Genomic DNA, 22816 nt, shown 5'->3' with positions numbered 1-22816 from the left:
TTGTTTTCTGAAAATATTTCTTGTCAGTACCTCTGTTTTCACATTTTGTTTCTACACTGCTGTGTAAATTAGCTTTTTCATTCATTTGGTCTGTGCTGAAGGCTTGCATTGTTTACAGTACCATTTAAAATGAATGAATGAATGATCACAGAGAGATCTCTTTTCAGATTAGTAACTTTGAATTTCACTCTAAAAGTATGGTTGTATTTCTCAAAATTCTGTATATAATCATTTCATAGTGAATGTCACTTCATAACAAGAATACAAATAACCTTTTTCCAGCTACTGAAGATAGGAAAAAAAAATCAGTCAGTCAACACCAGCATTTTCACAGATTATATGATTTCCTTACACTATGCTGTCCAACATAATTTAACATAACTCAGAAGGATTTGGGAGGTTTCCACTTCTCTTAGAGGAAAAGAAAGGGAATTTTAATAAAGCAACTGGATTTTAAAGTTATGATCTTGAAAGTATTTCAGTTGTCATGTATTATGCCTGTACTAAAAAGTGTTTGAAGTTCCTTTGAAGTTCTGTCCACTTGCTCTTATAACTATAGTATTACTTGCACTCTTGTTTTCCCTCTGTTGTCAAGAGTTTATATAGAAAAGTAAGTCTTGCTTGGAAGCATGAAAACACACTGTGAGAGCTGAGTGAATGCTGCATAAAGTCCAACTCACCTGAACTTGAGATGTCTACTCTAATCCTCAGAACAAGGAAAAAAAAAAAAAAAAAAAAACTACAAAGGTCTTAAACCTAACCCAAGAGAACCAGAGATTTCATCGAGTCTCATGAAGAAGAGTAATCCCTTTTAGCTGCAGTAACCCTAGTCATCGAAGGTACAAACTCTAACTGTTTATTCTGAACACCTAGAACTTCAGAAGTGGCATCAAGTCTTCTCTTGAACACACACGCTTAGCCAAGCGGTACAGAAAACAGCACCAGCTGAGCAGAACAGCTCCAATTTGCTTGTGAAGAAGCAAATAACCAAAGCAAATAGCTCACTGCCTTGCAGAATTAAACTAGAAACAATAGGAATAGCAAATATCATGGAGGAAACCAAACCTTGTTTGCAAGCAGCCTCTGAATTGAAAAGGAGGTGAAGTTATTTGATCATGCTGGTTTCCCCTCAGAACATTACCTTAAACTGTTCTGACTCACCTCAGTCAGATATAATTCACCTAATCACTGCTCAAAAAAAATTTATTATTTAATAATAAAATTTTCAAAAACATTCAATTCAAGAGAATGGTGCAAAATATTATTTCCATTTACCCCAGTTGTACTATTCATAGGTGACTACCTGCCATTGCATGAAAGGACACCAGCCCTGCGTTTCGGATGGCTGCATGGGACTAGGAAGCTCTCCCCTCTTTGGCATAGCGGGGTGCTGTAGAAAGCACTGCTCTGCTGCTGTCACTTGAAACCAACACGTCTGAAACACTGATCCAGGCAGCTACACAAGAATTACTACACAGGATAACCCATTTTGTAGAACAGTGCATGAGTAGCCTGCCTCAAATTCTCCATCAACATGCAAAATTCTGCTTGTTTTTAATAGTCTCCCAGCTTCAGTATGTTGAGTTCAATAATACTTTGGGACAGGTCTTAGCTGATATTTTGTAGGCATGGCAAAGACTGCTCATAACCAAGGTGCTATAAGGGCTAAGTGACATTAGTGATATTATAGTATTCTATGAATATTGTAATTTGACCTTGGAATTGTTTATAAAAACGTACACTATTTGTACCTTAGATGTTTTAGTTTGGAAACCTTTTAATTGCTTTATTTGTTTTTATAAAATTGCTTATAATCTTTTATTTAGAAAAAAAGACTGCAGAGATTTATCATAAACATTTATGTTTGATAAGCACAACTGGTTGAAAACTTCAGTATATTTTCATGTTTCAGACAAGTTTCAGTTTGCACAAAAGAGTTTAAATACCTCTCTACAAAATCCATAAAACTCCCTGAAATCCCATTTTAAATGGTTTCTTCTCATGTTAAATTATTATTCCAGTTGGCCTTAGTTTCATCATTTTGGTATCTCAAATACAGACACCTGTGGCTTATCTCTACATATAGATTTTAGAAAATTCATTACTTCTCTATGCATGAAGTCTTTATTTTCAGAATGTTGTTTGCACATCAGTGACTGTGTTTATTTCTGTTCTTGCACCAGATTAGAGATAGCCAGTGAACTCTAAGAATTCCTTCTGCAGGTTTATACAAAACTGTTTTTCTCAGCTGGAGGTATGAAGTACACAGTGCAAGATATATTTACCCATTTTCAACATAACATGAGGTATCTTTGCTATTGATACTGTTAAAGCTGCTGTTACAAATACAAATGAGAATATTACAATACTGTTGGTGTATAACTCTTTGGTTACACAAAATGAGACACATCGCTTTTTCTAATTTACCATTTTACCATACATCTGCTAGAATGTTATGAATAAGCTGAGGCTCAATGAGGGAACTGCAACCAGATAGTCTTCCATGCAAATAATATCTAAAATGCTTTATCTGTAATTTTAATATTTTTATTTCAAGGAGCCAGGAACTGCAACACCAAGTCACCACTGAGATCAAACTGTAACAAACCATCCCACTTTGAATATACTCCATAAGTCAGGGTAAGTTTATTAAAAGCTTTAAACACTTATAAATCTCCAGGGAAACGTGACTTTAATGCATAGCATTTAAAGTCAAATCATTGGTGTAATAAAAAGGCTCCTTCCTGTAACCTCCTGGGACCCAAACGTTGGCTCAGATGATGAACTCCTTTATCATACTCACTTTAATTGTAGCACATCTTGAAATGATTAGATCTATTGTTAGAACAGGCCTTGTCAGCAGCTAGGACACAGTGATTAATAGAAACTTCTCCTTAATTCCTTAGGATGTAAAAGTCTAAAGTCACAGTTGAGCACTAGACCCCAATTATTAGGTGATTAATGAAATTGTAATTGCCACGCTTTTGTTCACATTTATCACCATGTTTACTATTAATCGTTAGAGGTAAAGCACAGGAGAAAGGAAAACACCGTGCAAGTGCTATGCTATGGGTAGACGGGAGAGGCATGAACGGGTCAGGGGAATATTCTCCCGTGTAAAACTGCATGTTCTCCAATGACTGCAGCAGAAACGTACTGTTCGCGACAGGTTAACAGGACTTAGTAGGTACCATATTGCCCCAGTGACAACAAGAGCTCCTGGTGCCAGCACTTGAAAGACAGATACAGATCAGCTGGTCATGGAGACAGAAGAAACAGCATCCAGAAACCCTGTCAGTTAATGTAGTGATAATTCCAAGTAATAGGATTCCTTAGACTTTTTTAATTATGCAGATAGACATTATATATATATATATATACGCATATATACAGACACACGATGTGCGTGCCTGTATGTATCTAGACTGTGTCTACACAGAGTCCTGCAGCATCTGACCTCTCCGAGTACAGCATCTTTGCAGCACGCTCTCCGGTAGTCTGCAGCAGCACTGGGTTGCCACCAAAGCTTGTTCCAGGTCCCTGACATTTTTGTTCACTGATGCCTTTCTTAAGTTTTTGAGGTCACGTTTTCCAGGCTTGAACACTTCCCAAAGACACAAAGCGGCCAACACAGTTCCAACACACAAGAACAGAGTGAATAAATCCATTGCCAATAAAATATACATTTGAAAAAACTCGAGAACTGCTTTAGCGCTGTAACAGGAACATAAGGGAAGGTCAGATCCAAGAACTATGTTTCCATCTTGATTGATCAGATTTTACAGAAAGAATAATTATTTTTTTCATAGTTCAAAGTCCTATGCAAGGCAAGGAAAGGAGCAAACATGACCAAAGAGCAAGGGTGAGGTCCCTTTAGTCTCCTTTGACATGAATAGTGCTTTTAAGACTCAAGGGTCTGCCTACCCTCACCCTCCAACACCGGGGGGAAGAGAAGGGAGGAGGCCCAGATCGCGCACCCTCCAACAGGACCGGGCCCAGCCAGGAGCAGGCGTTTACCCTCTCCCGCCGCGCAGCCGCTCCTCTATTCACACCCTGCAACACGTATTCACACGCTGCAGTTACCCAGTGTAACGTAAATGACTATTTACTTTGCACTGATCTATGCCAGATGAAAAATCACCGAGATTTATATCTTGTCTGTTTATATAATAAATGGCTTGTTTCTACTGAATTTGATGCTTTTCCTCAGCTACTTGAAATTTGATTAAATAACAAATCACTCATAAGACCACATCGAGGTAAGTTGGAAAGAGCAGGTCTGCCACACACGCCACCTCTGTAGTAACATCCGAAGCACAGACCCTGTCTGCTGTGCTTACATGCAGAAAGTCCTGATTTCTATGATCAGCCATTTTTGAGCAAGTCTAAAGCTCTGATTGTGTATACATTTTTTTTTTTGGTGTCAGTTTAAGCAACCATTGCTCAACTTTCATCCCATGAGTTTTAACACCTTAGGCGGGTAGGAACAACACTTGTTAATTTTCATAATACTATGTTTTAGGTTCATAGGGAAAAAACACAGACCTTACTAATCTTTGATGCAATTCATCTCAGCATATGCCAAAGTGTGCTAAATTGTGTGAGAGAGGATAATAAATAACTACAGTGCATGACAGAGTAGGAATAAAGTGCTGTGGAGTTATATTACACTGTTCAATCAGACAGTTGGGGCAGTTAATATACGAGCTCAAGGCTGGAACATCAATCTTGTCAGCTGTCGTGGCACCCCGTAACGGGTACGCTGAGCATTCCCGGCTCCTCACTTGGGTGAGGAGGAGAAGAAAAACGTCTTAGAAACATACAGAAATAAGCAGTAACATTTCAGTCAGGTTACCCCATTTATTTCCTATAAGCCTGCAAGAAAATATTATGGTAAAATCTCACCGTGAGATTGGAGCCTAACAATTTGGCACTGGAATTGCACAGCATCTCTCGTTCCCACGTGGAAGCTAACAGACATATCTGGCACCTGGGTTGCAGGTTTGGCATCTGAAAATTTTTTTGTTTGGTTTTTTTTTTTTTTTTTTTTTTTTTTTTTTTTTTTTTTTTTTTATTTTTTTTTTTTGACAGCAGACTCTAGTTACTTGCGATTCTTCCCACTGCAAATTGCAACAGAGCTGCCTTTCCACCGTTTCTTAATCTGAAAGCTAGGTACTGACTAGGCACTAGAAAGCTACTGACTTTAAGCACAGAGTGCTGCTTAAAACAGAAAAGCATTTTTTTTTTTTTTAAAAAAAAAATAATCTCTAGTTTCCACAGGAGGACCAAATATTCTGTTCTTTTCTCCTAGTGGTAGTTTAATAATCATTTCATAGTAAAGTAATAGAGCATCATCTAAATGCTAGGAAAGACTTTAAAATTATATTCAGGTTCTAATAATTCATTTCTAATGGTGAGAAGACAGTTATTCAACTAATATTTAGTCTAATAGCCATTTTAAAGAATTTCTTTTCTACTAAAGCTCACAAATTTTCTTCCTCTGGAAAAGATATTGCTGGTGTTTAATGTGGTAATGAGCATATTACTCTTACAAGAATCTCTGGAAGATTAGTACATACTCCTACCGAATGAATTTCTTTCACATATGTACACAGCACCCCTTATTTTTCTTATATACACATGCACACAGTAATTTTACTTATTTTGTATTGTGAGGGAAATCACACAGGTTTAGTTCACAAGCATAGCAGAGCTATTTTAGAGATATGAATTCAAAATATGATTTACTCTTCAGAAGAAGTTACTTTGCATAGGTTAATCACATATGTAAAAATACAGTCATCAAAATACTCTTCTCTGGATTCCTTAGCAAATTGATAACTGTCTGAATCATTAACCATGTGAGGACTCTATATGTAAAATGAGGAGCTTCAAGTTGGAAAAATTCTTTGCAGCTGTGGGTTCACAGTGCAGTAAATTCAGACTCTCACCACAGTGAGGCAGGTTCCCTGGTTAAGTAAAAGAAGCTAGCTAGCTACCTAGATATAGAAGATGTACCATAGAAAGACACACTTTAAAAGAAGCCCAAATTTAATAACTTCTTGAAGAGATTAGGGGCTTTCTAAATAATACAGCACATGTTATAAAGGGTCACATTTATACCGACTTTAATGGACTCAGGAGGGAAACTACAGTAGTTGTCTTTGATCTATTGGCCTATATTAAACAGCAATGTGCTGGAGCAGAGGGAAATGCCCTACTTTATTCCTGAAAAATATGTATGCATATTGTCAGAAGGAACATTCTTTATCCTGTGGCAGTCTATTATATAGGAAGGATTAAAAAAAAATAAAGGAAACAGACAAGTATGTCATTCGTCCAAAACTGCACAGAATGGTTAAACTGCTGAGCAGCAATTTTCACAGAACTTTTGCACCAAGTATTTTTTTTTGTCCAACAAAATGCTCCTCTTTAAGCTGGGAAGCAAAGTGAAAAAGGGTGCATAATAATTAGCTATCTTCAGATCAAAGATATTACAAGGGAAAATAAGATTTCATGGTAGATATTAAAGCATACGCAGATACAGGCAAAGAACAGACATAGGCCATGTTTTCCCTCTCCTGAGTCAGCACTCAGGGTTGCTGGTTTCTCCCTGTAGATACCTGTATCTGAGCATCGAGGTTCTGCAGAAGAAACATCATAACATGGATGTTACATGAGCTTCACTGAGACACGAGTAAGAAATAAAGTACTTCTGTACAAACTTCATACTCTTGCAACTGATGGTAGCGTTCACAAACATCCTGAATGTTAGAAAGTGTTACAACTACATCAAAACTATTCCAACTAAGCCACGACCACCATAATATTAAAGTTCTGTTAGGAGGCGCTAATAAAAATTCCCATTCCAAACACAGGCAAAGAGATACAGGTCTGTTCTCAAATTATGAGCTCCTTTTCTTCTTACTTCCGAGCACAAGTATCAAGGGAAAAAGAAAAGGCTTTCCTATTGCATATTCTGAAACTGAGTTTTCCTTCTTTTCCTGTAGGCTCACATTGCACTGTAGCATTACAGTCTCTACTATATAGCACTTCATGCTGCCACAGCTAAAGGTGTTGCACATCTGTTAGTAATCAGAAGAATTTAATAATTTTCCATCAGTGCAGGCAGCTAGCATTTAAACCATCACAGTTTCTATAGGAAAGCAGAGTGAACACTTGTCGCTGGTCAGAGGAGCTGCGGACAGGAGCAGCAGCACAGCAGCTTCCCTCTGCATGCAGAAGCAGGTCCCTCGGCAGCAGATGAAATTCTAGTTAGAGCTCCCTCACAACACAGATATCATAGGTGTGCTGGGCTAGTCATTTCTGTTATTATAAACGACCTTTCAGGAATTGAAAAAAATGTAGCTTGTCAGTTGAGACTTGTAATCGTTATCCATTCAGCGAAAGGATTTAACAGGGCTGCTGGGGCGGGGGGGGGGGAACAGATCCCCTTCTCCCTGATCTCAGAAAGACACAAGTGCTCTAAATTAACAATTACCTTGGACATTTAGACATCATGGGAGATTTCCAATAGTGCTGTATTACTATGAAAGTCAGTTCTTAGGAGAATTTAAGAACCACAGTCAACTGAGTCTGAACAGAATATGTGTAACAGTTTGGTTACACCACCACCACCACGTTATTTCTGTCTCCTCCCCGGAGCATCGTCCTAAAAACGCCTGGCGAATCTCTCTATTTGGGTTACGTGTGCGTTGGTTCAGGCATTTAGTGGCAGCCCTTCGACCACCCTCCGGGTTCAAGAGGCAGATGAAACACAGAGGTGCACACCTCCACCGCATGTAGAGGGCGCATCAAAAATTCACTACAGAAACAAAGGCTCTTAATACCCTGTGTAACCCAACGGGAGCTGCAGTGCCTGGTGGCATTGCTACAACCTTCAGCGGGAAGTTATTTTAATACACTCCCTTACAATAAATTCAAATTTTTCCTTAAAAACATATAATCACTGATGGTTTAAACCTTCAGATGCCTATCTACACGTTCACATGTAATCTTCTATCATGTTTGTTACTGACATCACATGACAAAACTTGCATTCAGAATCTAAAAGACAGGTGACACTACTGGCTAATTTGTATCAAGATACAAACACACAATTATGAAACAAGTAGTGAAAAGAAAAAATTGTAAAGAACATGATTACCAGTAAAACTGTTGAATTTGCCCATTGGAAAAAAAGAAAACAAGGTTACCACTGCTAATCACAGTCTTGGTATATCATCAGAAACCTAAACAGCACGAAACTACTCTGTTCACAACAATATCACTGAATTACCAAATCTTATCATGCTCCAAGGAGGGCTTGAGCCTTTAAAGCTAACGAGAGCATCCTCCTTCCCCTGCTCCCTCCCACGTTACTCATGCTGCCACGGCCACAGCCTTGCTGTCAAGGCAAGTCGAAATCACTCTGTCCACTGTTGTAAAATCAGCGCTACCTTTCCTCCGCACAAGGCACTTCATACCCGAGTAAGCACTACACAAAGTGTGGAGTGCGTGACGAAGAACGGCTACGTAATAAAAGCATAATTGAAACGCTCTGCTCCTGCCTCATTTCATCACCCGCGCTGGCCTCCGCTTGTTAAATTTTAAGATCTCTTAGGAAAACAGTGCATAATATAGCAACGCTCCAGAGTGTCAAAACAACCACAGCCATCATTTGTCTCATACGTGACACCAAGGGACTATTTTAAAGTAAAGATTTTACCAGTAAAACAAACCCTTAAACTTTCACGCTTCCCTTAATTTAAAGAACGTAGGCTAAACATTTCTAAGGAACTTAAGAAATGTTTAGATTTTCAGTTGTCTGTGCCTTTCAGCAACTTCTGAGCAGCTAATCTCCTCACTCTTTTGCATACTCAAACTCCTCAGAGAAAGAAAAGCTAATACGGGTTTCTTGAGTGCAGATTAGCATAAGAAAACAAACTTTCATCAACAAAACAACAAACTAACAGATTCAGTGGAAAGTGTTAAAATAGGGAGCCCCTAAGCAGTCTTGCAGAATATCTTAAATTCCATTCAAGACATACAGATTGTGAATTGTGCCGGGTAAAACGCACTAACATCTCCAGCAGAGGATCCAAAAGAGGATTCACCAGGCCCCAAAGCAACATGCTCCTCCTGACACGAGGAGCTGGCCCAGGGCTCCCCTCGGCCCCGGAATCGCGATCTATGGCGTGAAGCCTTCCTCTTACGCCTGCTCTTCATCAGCCAGCATTGCTCCGTCTGTTCTAGCACTGGACTGGCACAGGAAGAAGTGCGTTTGCCAGCCACCGATAAAAGGACAGCAGCAGTCTGGAGCAACGAAATTGGGTTACTAGCTCCCTTTGACTCTCCTGCAGAACGCTGGCAAGAGAGCAGCCGACCCACGCGCCGGGAAACGTGCCAACGCGGTACTGCTAGCGTCTCCGCACGGTTCACGCCGCCTGTCGGCCCTCCCCATTTTCTACAGCAATTTAAGTAGTCTAAACCTGGAAGTCCGACACATACGTGGGAAGAGGAAATTTAAGAAAGCTCTGTTATTTCAAGACAGCAATTCTAAGCCGTCTGAAGTACTGTCTCCTTATCACTTCAAATGTAGGTTTTCTTGCAGTCTTGTGTGGTGAAATTTTTGGCTGCAGAAGGGAAAAATAAATGAACAAGCAGGGGAGATCTGTTGTGTAATACTCTCTGCAGAATGAAACAAGACACAGCTACTTGACTTCCGCTTTTCATAGAGAGTAGTGCTCATTATTAAACTAAAAATATATATTTAATTCTTACAAAATCTAAACATTTTTTGACTCTGCTGTTCTCAGGTAGAGAGACTGTAATGGTCCAGATCTCAAGGTCAGAAATATAAAGAACTGAGTAATTTCACACTGTGAAATGTTCTCTGAGAATACTGGCCCCTGACATAAAATGCCACGAAAAAACACAACAAACTTTCATTTTTGATTTAAAGAGTTGAAGTTTACTCAGAGGTGCTCTGCTATCCCCAAAGTTTAAGAGCAGTATAACCAGCCTTTACCACTTGTCAACATTTAATAGCCTACATCCCAATGATTGATTTTGTCCAATTGGTTTTTTCTTTTTCTCTCCAACTCATGTATTTAGCTTTCAGCTGCAGCAGGTTGATAACACATCTATCATACCCAAACAATCTTATTCAGAAGCATTTATTCTCTGAAGCTATGTTTGCTTGGTCTGCTGCCACATACATTTTATTTGTATGTTCCCACGTAACACACACAAGTTTATTTTGTTTCAGTTTACAATGCTACGCAATCTGTTTTGTACCTTCCCTTTAGTCTGTGTACTACTTACTGTCGTTACCGTCAGCTTTGGCTTGCAAGGAAGTTTCACTTACGGAAGGAACAAAAATCATGGAATAGAAGTGGTAGTTATTAAAATACATTTTAAGTATTTCTATACTCCTCTCATTTAAGAAATAGGATCCCTCCTTCAGCAAGTTGTTACTGAAGTGTCCTTGGAAATTTCTTACCGACAAAGGATGTTACTGCACTACTGGATAACGTAAACCACATCCTCCAATACCATTGATTCCTGAGTGCTGTCAGTAATACATTAGTTCAACTGCATAGTGGCACTGACATTCCTAGGTTTCTAAATCAAAAAAAAAAAAAAAAAAGCTAATAATGGCAACTTCTGCTAAGATTTTTCTTCAGGAAAACACAGCTATAGCTGCATGTCATCCCACAGAGCTTCGGTCTGCTGTCAAGCATGGCAAGCCAACTCAGCAACGATCCCTGAAACGGCTACAGGTGCCGCTGGCCTTCACAAAGTCATGGGACTAACTCACAATTTAAAAGGCAGTAATAGCTTGGAAGCCTTTTCTCAGTTTTATTTCCTACCTTCAGGTTGCACCTATGGTGCCTGTTCAAGATTTTCTGGTTGCAACTTTTTTAAATTCCAGGTGCATTGCAATACTGAGATGATGGAAATGAGCTAGCTGCAGTGGTGCTAGCACGCATATGAAGGCTAACCACGAAGCTGAGAGAAAGAGCAGTTCACACTCCTCCTTCAGGGACACTTTCTGACTGAGAACATTCACTGAGATCCTCCAGAGAAATTGCCAGTTTGTACTTTAAAGAAATTACTGTCTTTAAAGTTAGCACCATCCTAATTAAACTTTGTGAATTTAAAATGAGAAATAGTGTCTTCCCAATATAAAAATCAGAAATCTATTTTTCCTAGATATGGAAGATTAAGATTGAGAAGCTTTCTATGTACAGGTTCATCCGTAATGCATAATCTATTTTTGAAACTATTCCATTTCTATTTGTGAATCAGCAGAGGCAAACTGAAATGCTTGACCAAGAGAAAAATGCAACTGAGCAAGAAACCAAAAATGTTTAAGCATAGATGAAATTCTTATTTAAAAACATTCTAAAACCTAAAATATTTGGTTTAGTAATCAAAAACTGAGTTCAGTAAAGAAAAGATAGTTTTTCTTTACTGACACAATCAGAACTCACTTTTTCTATTACAGCTGAGAATAATCCAGGACATATTTAAAGGACTTGAAAATCCTGTTTTGTCTGGGGCTTCTGTAATGGCACCTGCCATTAATGCACAAAATAAAAATGATGTTCCTGCCACATATTTTTTTTGAAATACTTTTCTTCCTTTCTTTACCTTGACAAAGGCCTCAAAGCCAGTGCAATTCTGCTACCCAGGCACAACAGCAAGATACTCATAAATTTGAAACTTAGGGTCGCAAAAGGGGAGTTACAATGTGCACAGGATCAGCACAGAAACGAGAAAGAAATCCTGCTACATCAATCTTTCTACTTCTAGAAAACTGCATTAAAAAAAGCCTTTTAAAATACTGCTCAGACTGAAGCTCCACCTCATCTCTAGGAAGATAATCTTTGAGCCACCTTCTGCCCCACTGTTGTTCAGCGGTTTGGTGAAGACAGCAGTGATAAACAGGTTACTTGAAAATCAGCAGAGTTAAATCATGCCTGTCCGCAGAAACTAAAACCTGCCAGGGTTTGAAGATCATTTTCTAAAGTATCATTAATGGGTGTGTAGCCCACCAAATAAATATCACTAGCAATCAAATCAATATTTGAGGAATATGTAGAAAAAGACTGCACCTCTCTGAGCTCTCACAAGTAGTTCTCAGGTCCCTCTAGGTAGCTGTAGCATGAGGACTTGCTCCTTACCTGTATCTGTTCATGTTCTAATCAAGGGCCAAAAATCTTATTTTCCTCACTCAGGAAAAGTACTATGAGAAACCTGATAGAAAAGTTGCATGAATAGAGAGTTGTCAAGCATGACTGGCTTATTTTACAATAGTTAGCAAAAACACTTTCTAATGTGAAAACAGTATTTTTCCATTAAGTGAGCCCTTGTATAATAAAGTGGCATCTCTCTCTTCCTTCGACTAAACGCAATGCTTGCTAACCACTTTTCCAACCGAATTGTTTACTTTCTCTCAAATGCTCAACTTGGCAGAGCTTCTGAACAGACAGCACTTAGATTTCCACATATATAAAAGAAAGAGGCAGTTTTGAAGGAAGCATATCTGAAAGAAGATAAAACAGTGATTGTATTATTTTTATTTTATCAAGCTGCTGCAAAACTGCCAAATCCAGAAGTCTACCATTTTAGCAATGTTTTGAAAACAAAAAACACAGAACAAAACTGCACTGTTCTCAATTCTCTTAAAAAAAGAGGAGCTTGCATGCTTTTTGTGTTAAATCTCTTTCAAATCCTGAAACAGAGAGAATGGAATAGATCAAAAAGCATCGTCACCACAGGCTTTCATTTCACAGACAAATATCCTCATGTTAGGTATATATATATGAAAGCAGTTAAAGAAAAAACTATCAGAATTAGAAAGGCTCCAGAGCCTTTTCTCACTGAGAATAAATGCCTTATCACATCACCTTAGACAAAAGCTGTTGAACAGAAAAACGGAATTGGCAGATACAAACAGCGAGAATCCACTGTGGTTAACAGAAGCTTTGTGGATCTTGACAAGTGATCTGTAAAGTTCAAAACCAAAGAAATGTATTTTTAAAAATAAAATCTGGAAGGAGAAAGCTAACTTATATGTGCCAGAGGATCACTACAAAGATCAGGTTTTACTATTGTCAATAAGGAAAAACAGCAGAAATGAGCTAGGAAAAGCCAATGAAATACATGGTAACAGACAAACAAGCACATTTTTCACCTTTGATTATACAGAGGCACTTTAGAAAACTTTATTTCTTTTCTTTTAAAAAAGATCCACATCAAAGCTTTCTTTGAAAAAAATAACCCCCCACAGCTTTGAAGCATAGTTTCTTCCTTTTCTTCCACAAAACAATACATGAAATTATAACTAGTAATTTTATACTTTGACTCATTTGTATGAAGTCAGTTAACAGCAGAACAGCCAAATTTCCCCTATGAGATTTTTTCAGCATGGTTATGCTGATTAAAGGCATGGTCCACTACCTACCTGCGAAAACGGCCCTTTCGTCTGTAGGAAGCTTGGCTAGGCAATGAAACACAAGTGCGAAGTGACACACAGCAAAATGATGGGTTTGACCTATTAGCTGAATCCACATCAAAACACTCTATAATGCACGTTGCTGCATCGGTGCTGGCTATTATCCCCGAGGCAAAGCTAGCAGAAAACACCACGAGCAGAACACGTACACCTGAGCTGCGGGGCAGGTGAAGCCCACCTCACGCTTCAGGAGCTCTAGTCCGTCAGCGTCCCAGCAGGTTTGCTTGTGTTTCTTTCCAATTAAAACCAGGGATTAGGTGCCCCCAGCCGGTGTGCATATTAATATCCGTAAAGCTGTCCTACGACCTCCAGCAAATATTCTATATTCTATTCTACATTAAACATATAGAATAAAGATGATCTTATCACATTATCTGAACAGCAGACTCATTATCAGATAAGCAACCTAGTACTAAAACCTTTCCCATACCAGAAATATTCAGGAAATTGTTAATGATTTGCATTAGGAGGATGCTGCCCTGAACATCTCCAAAAACAAGCACCTAGAGCTAAAATCTTGGCCATTACAATATCTGATTGGAGGCAACTCAGGAGAGGATGTTTCCACAAATGGTTGCAACAGGAGTAAATGCTTTTGGCAAGCTGACTGAGCGTTTGCTCAAAAGCGGAGAGGAATTTAGAATAAAATCCTGAGGGACAACAGCAAAACAAGCAGAGAGCATGACAAATTGCCTAAAATTGCACAGTTTCTCACGCTCTGTAGTTTCCGCCATCCATATTACAGCCTCATAGTAGCACTGTACTTTGTAACGTGGTGCGTTTCACTGGTAAAAATGTATGGGTCTAAAAATGAAGCAGTAGAATATGAATCTCTTCAGGGATGAAATCTACTACAAATACCAACCACTGTCATAGTGTGTGCAGTATTAATTCCTTTCTGTTTCTGAGCTACTTCTAGTACTTGTAGGGTTAAAAAAACCAGCATAAAGTACAACAAATATTTTTACTATACTTGTGTGGTACTTGGAAAGGCAAAGAGGAATATCAAAGTGAATACAAAATATAGTAATATTTTGGTCATCATTTTCCAAACTGCAATCTTGGTCTGCCGCACCAAATTCTAGTCTCTGGAGCCTGGTTTTCCTTTCTAATGACATTAGTCCTAGTTTAACTTCATAAACAAACCCCCCCCGGAATCATTTTATAGAATTTGTATTCATAACAGTATGAAAGAGTACTATGAAACCTCCAAATGAATGAGTTCATACATAGAAGTAACAGTACTGAAAAACTAGCTTCCGTCATCAAAGTCAAGTTTGTGGCTTTTGTGGCTGCTTGACAGAATAGGGTAGATGGCCTAGAGATTTTAGTTACCTTATTTTGGTATGAAAAGCATGTTCTCCTAGAAAAACACAGAAGGTTAAAAGCCAGCGCTTCTGAAGGCACGTATTCCCTTGTTCAGGCACTCTTCACGCAAAGGTCCAGTCTGAAGCCAATACCATTTTTAAGATTTTAACTGCGAGATCAGAAATTCTTTACTATGCTCACGCTTTCCAAAGCTTTTCAGACTACTCCTTCATATTTCAGACTGCCTTTTATTCCGAGACGCATAAATACATCAGTCAGCCACAGAAGTTAAGAGGCTGTTCTTGTTCCTAGGCACAATGTGGCCTTATATTGCAGTTAACTGCTCTGAGGGACATCAGACTGGACACTGGAAAAACTGACACCTCTATGACTCATGTCTTGTTTATGTTTTCCCTTTTCAGATTTATGCACGCTGAACACAGCTCAGAGCAAGCATGCTACAGTCCAGTGCAACTTAATGATTTTGTTACTCAGTGCCTGCTCCTAAATAACGGGCACGTCTCCGCTTCCTCGCCAGACGGGAGTGATGTCAGACGAAATACCGTCGCGAGGAACGCCTTGCTGAGGAGACCCCCGCCCCGCAGCCCAGCACCTTGAAGATCTCATCTGCATTTTCTGAAAGCCAGCCCTTGGTGATTTACTTAAACACTGACAGGGCTTTCCAGCTTCTTACAAGATAAAAGAGGAGCTATCTGTCCACACTTTTTCATCAGTGTCATTGGATATTTCACTGTTGAATAACCCATCTCATCCAACGCAACATACAGCAGTGGAGAATAAATCAAGTCCCTGCTCTCAGGGGGCCTCCTCCCCCCAGCTTCGGGAGGCTGCACGCTGCCAGGCTGCTTCCCGGGGCCGCCTGTTTGCGCAGCCGCCGGCCGAGCTTCCAGGTAGCGCTGCACAGCTGAGCAGGCCTTCCGCCGATAACCCTTCTTCGCTCACTTGCGCCGCGGCTCGAGCCTGCGGTAGAAGCTCTCACGTGTCAGAAGCAAGAGGATGCTGAAGAGCGGGAACTACCAAAATCAGGCAGACACCATAGCTGGCACGGTGGACAAAACAGAAAAGATGTTCTTCAGAGTCTGAGCGAATGGATTAAAAAGATTTAAATATTTAAATGTACTAAGGACTAGAAACCTTTACTGTTGCCCAATTTCCCACTTGGCAGCTCTGATACTTGAGTTCTGGAAATCCACGGCAAAATCTGACCTAGCTGAGCGTACAAGTGGCCGCCCCAAAGGTACAAACTCAGAAGGAAGGAGCTCCTGCAGAGCTAAATGCCTGAAAACACACCACGGCAAACTGTACAGAAAGTCTCTCTAGAGTTCTCATTCATTTTAATAAACTCCAAGCAGAATTGTAGCCTAGCTTAAATGGAATGTTTTGAGCATAGAATTAAGGCTGGTCTGAAAAATGGAGAGCTAAACCAGAAGTATTTTGGCTTTATAGTGGTCTCCCCTGTTGAAATTAATAGCAAATTCATTGCTCTCAGAAGACCCTGATATCATGTGTTCCATTTTCACTGAACGACTTTTGAGTAACATCAGCTACTAACTTCCAACATTCTTATACAATAGCAAATTTGGACTAAAAAACAAAACAAGAATCACAAAACCCCAAACACACCATACATATTAAAAAGTTTTTATCGATAAATATCTTTTCTAGCATTTCATCTAAAGGGTAATCAATGCCATCAACAATCTCCTGGGTCTAATGCAAATTAGTAATATGCAAATCAGAAAAAAAATAGGAAGTATTCCAATACTTTTTAATCCTGAAAAATAACTGTAGTTGTTACCTGAGAAACAACTCTAACTTAGGCAATATATATATATATTTACCCCCAAATTCACCCACATCCCTCTTCCTTTAATTCACAGTTTACAATTAAATAAAAACATCTTAAAATTATCATTTACAATTGAATGAACCCAGAACACAGTCGCACTATATACTGACATGTTGTTTCACGTCTGGCCTACTGGTATTTTTGTACTCCATGTCAAACAGAACGATCGAGGAAAAATTACGACTTCAGTTTCTAGATCAGAAATGATTAGTGCTCCTTTTCCAATTAATAAGTTGCCTTTCCATTAAGTCACTCTGCAGAACTGTATCCTGATTTGCAGCCACATCATTATGGTAAGATGTTACGACTACCTTATACACCCTTCCTTGGGGGCACAGCTAAGACGAAACAGCTCTGGTACCCGAGAGAAGGCAGAGCCACACGCTGCACACGCTTCATAGTCACTCTGCTTGGTGCCAGAAAGATTAAATGCTTTTTGGGGTATCTATTATTTGGGTACTCCATTATAATTATTTTTCACATGCCAAAATTACTGTGTTTCTTCTCAAGTTTCTCAGTAAAATCTTATTTCATTCCTCTTGGTACTCACCACAGACCAAAATGAGTGACTGCTCCCAGCGGCTTCTCGCTTGCAAGGCCTCCGTTCTCAGAGGTGCAAGAGCAGGTCTTTAAGACTGGACTGCTCAAAACCACTTCAAATATTTATGTGGTCAAATATAATTGCATTTAGAAGTCTAACTCCTCTTTTTTTTTATTTATGATGGTATCAAATAAAACAGAATTATTTTGAGTGTACGGACTCTCTAAAACTAAATATAACCAGAGTATACTTAGACTGCAGAAGTCTATTTAGGTGACTGATTTATACCTCAGCTTAACAGAGTGAGTCAGAAACGGAGCTCCCCTTTCCTGCGACCCGCACCGATTCCGGATCCTACAGGCTGCCACGTGAGCTCGGCAAACAGAGCGCACCAGGGTTGTACGGAAAGTCAGTTTTTGCAAACTGCGAGAACAAAGCGTGCAGTTCAACCCCAGTACAGAATTCTCACTAGGTACTCATCATCCTGAGAGAATTAACCATGGAGGTCAGCCTTTTTCCCTGCCGTAAAACATCCTATTGTTTCTAAGATAAAAATAAAAATAGGAAATCATTTTAACATTGATGGTTTTGTAGAAAAGGGCACAAGCCACACCGCAAAATATCACACTGTCCAGTAAAATCAGGGTCTAAATTAAGCAGCTTAACCCACGTGTACTGGAAGAAGCATGAGTGTGGCCAGGCGGTATTTGCTGTTGGAAGGTCTTCTCCTCCCGGGAGGAGGCAGAGGCGCCGCGGCCCGCGACGGCAGCGGGACGAACTTCAACCTCGGCCACCACCAGCCAGACCCTGTCAGCAGGAGCGGGGACCCTCTTCCTTCCCAAAGCCCCTTCTCCTGCACATCGGAGGGGAAGGCTTGGCTGCGGATTAGGGCACAAAACGGATGAAAAAGGCAGGCACGCGGCTCTGCCTGCAATCGCAAGGCATTAGAGCCAACAAGAATTACATGACTTGATTTACTTTACAAAAACTGATTAGTAAAACCCCCTGTGGATTTCTTAACTATACTGTGGAGGGATATAAGATTAGTGTAGCAATTCCCATCATCAAACGTATTTACTGTTAAAATATTGGATTAGTGATGTTGTTATCCACTGTTCCAAGATTATAAAGTGATTCTTTAAAATTGAGCAGAAAAAATACTGCACTCTATCATTTGTAATTAGGTTGCAGTCTGAGTGTTTTTGCCTTTCCATAAAAAGTAATTCTGTTTCCTAAAAAAGACTTTCCACTGCACACAAACAAAAAGAACCCAAAAGTATACAAGAAAAAGAAGAAACAAGTAACTTCTCTTCTGCCTCTCAGGCAGAAATGGTTACACACTTGCTCTGCAGCCTATTGCTCGTGCCAGTTGCGCTCATAACACCAGGTGGTAATATAACCATACTGGTACACGTTGGTTATTTGTAAAACACACGTAGATTTGCATTACCTGAGATTAACAAATCTCAATCCCTGGATATTAACCCTCACAAAGAGCTACAAAGAGAAGATATAAACCTTCAGGATCATCTTTCCCTGGATTTCTAATGACAGTGTTAACTACACAGCATTTGGGAGGGAAGAAAAACGTGAGGAAAGGGGCTAAATTAATGTGTTCATTAAAGCTATTATGCTAGATTTGGGCCAGGAAAATTGGAATAACTACATGCTTTTAGCCATTAATTTAAGCATCTGTAGCTGTTCGAATTAATAAGCAAATAAAAAGCTACAGCTCTAATGCCACCACCTTCTCTCATTTTTGCTGTCAAAAACCTTTAGGAATCGCTTGCGTATAGTATTTTAGATTCTGAATAGATCTAGTGACATAAGAGTCAGAATAAAACAGCTTTAAATCATAAAAACATTCCGCAACTGAATAGTGAAACTTTTACTGTATTTGCCGTGCTGACAAAATTGCGTACTTGCCACTGCTGCAGTTCTATGCTACATAACCTTAAGCATTGCTCTTGTTCCTGATTTTGGTAAATCTTTATTTTTTTTCTTGCTGTATTCACCCTGCATGCAATTTGGGAAAATAAAGCAATTTGGTTCTGAATCAGAATAGTCTGGATCAGTTTTATTTCAGGACATTAGCATATAAAATTCACATTTTAAAATGGTGTCAAACTTCAAAAATTGAAACAATCATTAAACAATTAACTTGACTTTAAATTGTCCTGTGTCAAACTGACCCTAAAAACAGAGTCTATAAATAGGTGTTCTTCACTGCAGTAGCTCTGAGCAGCCTTGACAGGGTTTATCAGCTAAATGTTTAATCAGGCAAAGCAGCAAAAAAAACCCTCACCGTAACCACAGAAACGGATGGTATTTTACCATTTAAATAAAGCTTGTAAACCAATGACAACCCTATTTGGGCAACTACTACCACACATGTTCCTTATCTGGAAAAGTCATGTCCCGGATTTATCAGCCAGAGATCACGCAGAACAAGTGTCTCATACTTCACTTTCCAGACAGTAACATCAGTTTCTATTCACTAGGTTCCCGTAAAGAGATGCAAAAAACTGCAAGTTAAAAGGCATAGCCAGGAAAAGATTCCCACTTTGGCAATGTCCTATTTCTTTAATTTATTACAGAAATATTTCTTTAGTTAATTAAATCACAGCAGGAAAAAAAAAGGAGGGGAGCCACAGAATAAAAATTAGCCTGATAAACCACTATAGTTGTCTACTTTTCCTGTAACTGGACAGTTCAGTTTCAAATTTGTCTTGGCTTCTTCTGCAAGACGAAACCCAAACAAATAGCAGAAACCAGGACTATGACAGACCGTGAGACCTACAGCATTTTCCCTCCTTCCTCATAAAAAGCACCAGTTCCTCCTCCTCCAACTAAAGCCTCTATGTGAAATTGTCCAACCACTAATAGGTATCAGCTTCTCGCTTCCCAGCCGTTAGGGGACAGATGTGCTACTTCTTGCTTCACTGGCTGTTTGGCCCTGAACACTGAAGCTGTGCTCTCAGCTATTTTTTTTTCCACTCTATTGATAAAAATGTATCCCAAAGCAACTCTGAGCATTGAACATGTAGTAAGGAGCCCAAGAAAATGTAATGATTTTTTTTATTATTATTAAGTAGACAAAGGGGTGAGTGCCTCCCTTTAGGAAACAACCAAAAAACACACTGTCTTATAAACGGCACTTTCTTGTAAACAGAAGTTGTTTTTAGTCACAGTTCGTTCCAGTGGATTTTAAATATATTCCCCCTCCTTTCAGAGCTGGGAACCATTTGCTTTATGAGCACCATTTGGATCATTTGCCTGTTGCTCATAAAATAGACAAAGCCTTTATCCATGCCATGAATTTTTACTCACTTTATACAAAATATCTAAGGAGGGATTTGCAGGAGCCAGAATCACATCCATGGAAGAATTAGCAACTAATTTAATTTTCTGCTACAATAATGGTTCCAGCAGTTTTTGATTTTGTTGATTACATTTCTTCTCTCCACAAAACAAAGAAGCATACAGGTGTCAGATTCTTCGTATGTATTTTTTTTAAAGCAACAGTCTCCCCCCCCCCCAAAAAAAAGTGAACAGCAGTGACAATTATATTTTGCATATTTTAATCTGTATGGCTACAACATAAAGTAGCACGAATGCTGCTGTCAGAACTGACCAGGTAACACGGTGAACGCGCACACGTCCAGCGAGAACAGAGATGCTATTTCTTTGATAGCAGACTCTATTTCTTTGACGCCGAGTCTCGCCGACCCCGGCGACGCACAGCGGCCCCCGCGCGCCATCCACGGCGTCTCCTCCGCTCGCAGCTCAGGAGCCAGCACCCGCTCCTGCTGGCCGACGAACCGGACCGCGGCCCCGGCTCCGAGCTCTCCGCCTCCGCGCTCTGCCCCACGCTGCGAACAGGGAGCCAGGAGCAGCCCGGGGCGACTCGCGGGCGGATGGGCAGCGGCGGCCCGACCGGCACGCCTTCCTCGGCAGGAATCAGGATCAGGATCAGGATACCAGGAGCGACTGCCCGTCGCAGCTACGAGCGCAGCCACCCGCGATGGTGGACACAGGCGACAGCACGCTTCACCGCTGCCGCCGGCAACCGCCCGCTTAGAGGAGCTCTGTGTCTCGCTGTGCGGTACCTGGCCAGGGCGCAGGCTACGCCAGGGCACCGCTCCTTCAGCGAGGACCTAAGATCCTACGTTTTGCAGGGACAGTTGAGGGATTTCCCTACGGCCCAAGACTTGCGTGTTTATGGGCAACTGTCACCTTCCCGTATGCAGAGGGACACGGGCAGAGACACCATGTATGTGTGACCGCAGTGAAGAATTCACCTTTTAAAACTACCAGTAATGCTATCACATTGTAATCAGCTCCATAGCTTTTACCAAAAAAGCCTGCACAGTCAGCATCACAACTCATGAAACACCACACTCAAGTATTGATGAAGTTAGCAATACTAGAGACGTGCGTTTTTTATTTCTGCTTCTAAATGCAAATACTGCATTTGCCACACGCTTTCAGAGTAAATACGCCTCTAAAATAAGCATGAGTTCCAGGATTTCCATATATATTTAGTTTGTAAGCACTAGAGACTAACTAAACAGGCAAGCATTTCTTGCGCAGAGCGCTTGCAGGCTAAGGACACCATGCAGAGCCCACGTAGACTAGTCACACCGCAAGTACAGATGCGGGTGCCGCCCCTGCCTCGTCCTCTCCCTCTTCGCCAAAGACCAGCCCTCTGCACAGCCCAACTAGGCAGACGGCTACGACAGCATCCTCTCGGCTTGGAGAAGGCTGATATAGATCCCGGCCGGCCCTAACACCAAGCGAACCCTGCAAAGCAGAGGTGAGTGCTGCTTCTATCCGGAAGAGGCACTGCGGTTATGAACGACCAAGATGGTACCTACTGAGGGGAAAATGCTCTCACAGCTACCTTCCCCTGGCAGAAGCTGCAGAGGAAGCCTGACTGCTCTTCCTGGCCCTACCTTATCACCACTCTGCTCCACATCTCCCTTTTGCACAGTCCCAATCCTACCCCTAAAACAGCAACATCCACTTCTACCTCAGCTACTAAGGGGCTGTGAACTGGCTCTTGCCTTCCCTCCATCACTCCAGAATCCTCATAGCTCAAGGTACAGGACAGTACACGGACACACAGGGAATAAATAGCAAGAACCGGTCTGGATTCCTATGTGTAAGAGATCTGTAGTAACTGATTTGCTCAGATAAGCACACAAATGCAAAGCCCACACAACTAAGACGCTTTGTGTTAAGGCAGGTAAATCTCTCACAAGTGTCTCCATTTCTCTTTTTGCACGACTAAGTACTGCTTCCTTTTTTGATAGATCCTGATGATGCAAGAGGTTGGTATTTCAGACCTTCCCTTCAAAATAACACTCTACAAATTTAATTTCTATACCAGAAAATTCTCAGTTTCTTGACACACCACTCCAAACTAGCTTTGTTCTTGCCACTAATTTTGACCTGAGTTAGTGATATACCGTAAGAACAGAGCAATATAACACTGTAAAAGTTTTGCAAAATCCTAAGCACGTAAGTAACACAAACTGAGGTTAAGATAATGCTGGCATTTCTACCTTGG

At 40.3% G+C, this 22816-nt stretch overlaps 1 protein-coding gene across 1 annotated transcript in view; it reads right to left on the bottom strand.

Annotated features, from left to right (window-relative positions):
- PCDH11X (protocadherin 11 X-linked) overlaps positions 1-22816 on the bottom strand; it is a 512224-nt gene that overhangs the window by 234465 nt on the left and 254943 nt on the right. The gene's annotated exons all lie outside the window — the stretch shown is intronic.

The sequence above is a fragment of the Rhea americana genome, unplaced genomic scaffold (genome assembly GCF_003343005.1).
Source record: "Rhea americana isolate MKP2758 unplaced genomic scaffold, rheAme1 scaffold_6, whole genome shotgun sequence".
Lineage (NCBI taxonomy): Eukaryota > Metazoa > Chordata > Aves > Rheiformes > Rheidae > Rhea > Rhea americana.
This window is presented reverse-complemented; position numbering and strand designations above follow the sequence as displayed.